Here is a 5,537-nt window from a genome sequence, read left to right on the forward strand (position 1 = left end):
CACACACACACACACACACACACACACACACACACACACACACACACACACACACACACACACACACTAAAGCTTTTAAGCATTCATGCTCTTGCCCTGCTGTAAATAACATTGTTAAATATTAATGGTCAACTTTATTACAAGTAGTCTTAAATCACTGCCTTCACTTATTCGTTCCAGAAGATGGTAGTGAGAATTAGGTTTGAGGATTATGCCCAGCTTTCTAGATCAAACAAAAAGAACACCCTGCACATTTTTTTGTGCTTCAGTGTAAACACAGGTTAAGTCATGACTCCTCACAGTTTCAGACTGGGCCCAGGTGTGCAGTCACAGCCTGTCCAGGTGTCCCATACAACACTGTGGAGTCTAGAGGGCTCACATCACTCCACCTTTTGTCTTTAGGTAGTGGATCCAGCTATAACTCCATAATCTGAGAAAGTTTAAATTTGCAGGGGGTGTATGTGAACAGCAGAAAATGAAACAATTGAATGCAACTTAAAATGTACGTGAAATGTGCTCCTARCTGCTGTGAACAATTAGATGTTTTGATGCACAAGTACATAGCAATGCCTCATTGCACTAAGAAATCTAGAAATATCAATTTGGACAGGCCTGGAATAGTAATAAATTATAATGAAATAAATTACTTAAATTGAAAATGAGACTTTAACATAGAAAACATATAGAAGTCATGGATTTAGAAGGAATCAAGTTACACAATATCAGGAAGACCTGCAGTTACAAAAGTAGCATTGGATTTGGSGATGACAATATTTGTTGCAATAAATCCACATTATTCCTCATGCTGTCATCACAGCATTCATAAAACTMTTTATGTGTCTTTATTGCTACAGCCTCTATCATCTAAAGCTGCTGCAGATGTTCAGGCCAGTAGGGGTCCATCTGATTGCCAAGTACATGGTTTCCAGAATTTATAGCAACTCTTTACAATGTTAATGTTGCACACACTGACATTACGGTGATGATAATTTTTTATTATACCAATAAACAAATACATAAATAAGTGGGTATAACTATTAAATGTGGTATAAATTCAGCAAGTCACTTTTTAAAAATGTTCACATTTTTTCTTTGCATCACTCATGAAGTAAATAAAAAATAAAACACACTACAATACTTTGGGAAGAGGTATTCTCATTAAGGCCCATGTTCATAGTAAAGTTGSTAAATAAACTGGTTTGTGCTCACTTATAAGCATTAACTTTGACTTTGTTTTAACTCTGTAGAAAACAGAAAATTTAACATTTTTTCCCTACAAAGTCAGGATTTATTATAGCTACATGTTTTAAGTGTATTGTGTATTTCTGATATATATAAAAAATGTTGAAATATCTATTTTAATTTAGAGTTTAGATAATGCACTGAATTATATTTTTATTTTATATATTTTTTTTTGCAGCACCTGACTGCTTTGGTACTGATGGGAACATTATCGTCATCATCAAACTTTGCTAAAAGGCCAAAAATAATTTAATAGTTGTAAACACTTATGCACAATATAAATATTTTAACCATATTATGTTTTTAGTCCCAGTGAAAGGAACAAAAAGGTATGTTACAGTTTAAACCTGACAAAAATAATGTTCCAAATTTGCAAAAGTTATTAAACATAAATGGGCACAGAGATAAAAAGCCGGAATGTAATGAAGCCAAAAGGTTTTGTTGTTATTCTTGAGTKTATTGTAAATAAATGTATTTTCCAGTATGTGTTGTAAAAAAAGAACTGARTCAGATTGAATCAGTATGTATCAGCTTGTAGGTACTTCAGTTTGTCACTTCTTTGCACATATTCTAYAGTAACACTACAAAGGTTTGTGCATCTTGCTCCAAAGTGTTATTCTCTTCTTTCTGTCTTTTTGCTTCACATACAGTACACACACATGCACACACACATGCAGACATGCACAWATGCACATGCACAATCCCACACATGCACATGCTGGTGCTAACACAGGGAAAGCTGTAACTCAACTTCAAAGGGAAACCTGAGAGGGTCATGAATAATCACAGACATCTTTGTCTGCGGGGGGAAACAGCACTGTCCATCTGCCCTCCATACACATAGGGACACTAGTTCATATCACTAAGGCTGTTTCAGCACAACTACTACACTTCTTAAGMTAAATGGTCAAACAAGTTGGACCGTATTCATTTAGTCCAAAGCTACAAATWTGATCAGTTTTGGGGTAATGATGCAACATCATAAAGATCCTACAGGCATCTAGTAAGCAGGTCAAACCAAACTATTAACACAGATAAAGTTGCAGATTAGAAGCCAAAGGAAGGATTTATATACATATATTGATTTGTAAAGATCTGTGCATGATACTGTAAGTTTCTATTTGTGTTTATTGCTTAAAATGAGGACATAAGTAATATTTTTAGTCAATATTTTCCAGCGTTAACAAAAAGGCAAAGTACAGGAACCATTGAGAAGTTCTCCAGATACAGACTGGTGGATTTTTCTCTTCCCACTTCTTGTGAAACAACAGAAAGGTCAACTTCCCATCTGGGATGCACTTGCAGCCAAAATCAGAATTTTTTTTGAAATTGTTGTTCAAAAAGACCAAAAAAAAAAAGTTTCATTTTTTACAGCTTTACTATCTGGGCTAAGCTCAAACTTTTGATCTTTCCCTTTTTTTCCCTTTTAAATCCAACACACATGTGCAGAACTGCAGCTGTTCTTGCAAAAAAAAAAAAACAAACAAAAAAAAACAATCAATATGTGCAAGTAACAAAACATACGCTAAACTGTGAGGCTTCTGTTGTTTGTTGTTGTTGTTCTGACATTTCTTCAAGCCCTTTTCAAAATAATTTCCCATTTTTCTCAAGAGAGATTCAGATCAGATTCAAAGAGCAGGGATCACATCGCCGAATCTGAAAGTCATTCTTAGAATTTTTGGTGAGTAATGTTGGTTTATGAGCGTAAACGTTCGAGATGACATTCTTCTTGTCAAATCTCGAGAGGAATTCCCTTGTAGGAGTGGCAGCCATAAGGACTGCATTTAGCCTATGAGATTGCTTCAGCACAAACACACATTTACAAATATCAGTTTAAAAACAACAACAACAACAACAACAACAGAAAGACCTATAGGCCCCACCCACAGATAACCTCACTAACTTCACGTTTGACACTGGAGCTCATCAGAATCTACAAGTCTTTTGAGGGTTGTGTAACACGAGTGGAGAGAAAGACAGAAAAAGAGGTGGGGGGGACGGAGAGACAAGGTAACCTGATGTCCCAGGAGTTTACTGAGCAGTAAACGAGTTTCCATTGAAGTTTGGAGACCCCCCATTTTTTTCTACTCCTCTCTTCTATTCTCACTCTCCTCCCTTTGCTTTGACCTTCTCTATGCACCCTCTCCTTCTGAAATTACCTGGAAAATAAAAATTGGAAAAATGTTGCCTCCACATGAAAAGGCAAACTTTAAGCAATGAGTTCTTGTATTTTTTTTTTGATACCTCCTCCAGAGTGTTGTAGCCAGCTGCAGTTTTCTTTTTCACCCCTCTAAAGAGGGGGCTGAAAATAAATTCACAGGCTCCACTTGAACTTGATGACAGGTAAGAAAGAAAAGGGCTCAGATTTGAAGATAAACTCTGGTTTTCGGTTGACACACACACTTTTACAAACAACAAAACTCACCACCCTGCAAAGCTCCTTGTCCTCTCTTCCAGGTGAGGTAAAAAAAGAGGAAAAAATTAAAACAAAAAAAAACAAAAAAACAAAACAAACTTCAATATTCCACCTCACTGTTTTTGAGGTCTGGAGTGAAATGATCCCAAAGTCAAAATCCCGCTCCTGCTTTTCAAAGCTGTGCATCAGGGTCTTGGGCCATCCACTTCTGTCTGTCTCCCTCCCACACTCTCAGAGAAATGGATTGTTCTGAAAGTTTAGAGAGGAGTCCCAAAGCTCTTCCCTCCTCTTCCTGTGTTCAGGTCCTAGTGCCTACCTTTTCCACTTACTGGTTACTTTCATCATAATAAAATAATAAATAAATAAAGCTGCCCTTAATATACAACTTCCAGCCAGAGTTGAGTAATGTGTCATACCAAATATTTCCAAATATTGCACCGGTATTACAATCATTAAATATCTGCTGCCAAGTATTTCTTCATTCATTTGATGCTCTTGGCTTTGTGAAAAGCAGTAAAGAAAAATTTAGACTTTTTTAATGAATAGGAAAATTTAACTTTTTGTACTTTTTACAGTGACTTCTAATTTGAGAACCCAAAATAACGCAGGACACCAGTCCAGTTCTCAGACATGAACATTCATTAGCTCATAAAATTGATCCCATCACACTGTGACCCATATTACATTCTCCACATGATGGCCACTGGCAGTTCGCCTCATTCATTATAAAACAAAAACAGTTAAGAGTATCTGCAAAACCGATTTACGCCTCCTGAAAATGACATAATTTCAGGAGGAGACATGACCTCACTGAAGGTGACAGTTTTCAAACAAGGAATCTTTGAAGTATTAAATGTTGAAACATTATGTGTTTGATTGTGTTGTATTTGTGAAGCATAGATAATCGCTAAAAAAACAAATTGTTCTCACAACAATCTTAATCACAGTGTAAAAATAAACTTATTACACATTGGTTATAAAATATTCTAACCATCTCAATCATAAATATGTTAATGTGAAATGCAATTAAGACTCAATATAAGTAAATCAATACATTTCTTACATGGCTAACCTAACTGCCAGCATCATGACTTATAGACAAGTGTTTTCTCCACTACCCTGTTAATTTTAAAGCCTCGTAGATAACTTATAATAAAACATAAGACAAATCTACCAAGGGGTTCATTATACAACTTTTCATGGTAATGTCAAAGTCTGGAAAGGAGATGAAAGCAGCAAATTTTGAAGTCAACATAAGGGAGTTTCTAACAATAAATAAAGCTGGTGAAGTCATCAGGTCACTCATGAAAGAACTAGCAGAAGCAGAGCTGATTGGCCATTTTGGAGAACCTTTAATTTACAAAGATTAGCTTCCATGGTTGTAATCTGACAGTGCTGTTTGTTTTTTTATGTGTGCCACGCTCTCCTCAGGGATGGAGCTAAGACCCCTTCTGAGATGAATGATACTTTCTAATGTTATGAACCTTTTGTTCCATCTGTTTCTTACTGTATTTTATGATTATTGAAGCACTTTGTTTCATGAGGTAATAGCAATAAAAATTAAAGGCGGCTATTTTGCTAAACSAACTTTCTTTTACTTAATGTCATGTCATAATGTCCTTCCCTCATCCAAAAAAAAACATACCTTGATTGTTGCTTTGACTTGTTCATGCATGTTAGATCCCCCGTTCCAGCTGTCTCAGTCGTTGTGTCCTTGGGCAAGACGCTTTACTCATCTTGCCTACTGATGATGGTCAGAGGGTCCGGTGGCACTGGTGCATGGCAGCCCCACCTCTGTCAGTGTGCCCCAGGGCAGCTGTGGCTACAATRTAGTTTGCCATCATCAGTGTGTGAATGTGAGTGTGAATGGGTGAAYGTC

The 5,537-nt window shown here is 36.4% G+C and overlaps 1 protein-coding gene across 1 annotated transcript in view; it reads right to left on the minus strand.

Annotated features, from left to right (window-relative positions):
• Positions 1–3,896, minus strand: part of ngfa (nerve growth factor a (beta polypeptide)) — a 24,004-nt gene extending 20,108 nt beyond the window's left edge. The window contains exon 1 of the mRNA XM_014017814.1: positions 3,668–3,896. The gene's annotated coding sequence lies outside the window, so the exon portion shown is untranslated. The remainder of the gene's footprint in view (positions 1–3,667) is intronic.
• Positions 3,897–5,537: the final 1,641 nt, after the last annotated feature.

The sequence above is a fragment of the Austrofundulus limnaeus genome, unplaced genomic scaffold (genome assembly GCF_001266775.1).
Source record: "Austrofundulus limnaeus strain Quisiro unplaced genomic scaffold, Austrofundulus_limnaeus-1.0 Scaffold3, whole genome shotgun sequence".
In the NCBI taxonomy this organism is placed as follows: Eukaryota; Metazoa; Chordata; class Actinopteri; order Cyprinodontiformes; family Rivulidae; genus Austrofundulus; species Austrofundulus limnaeus.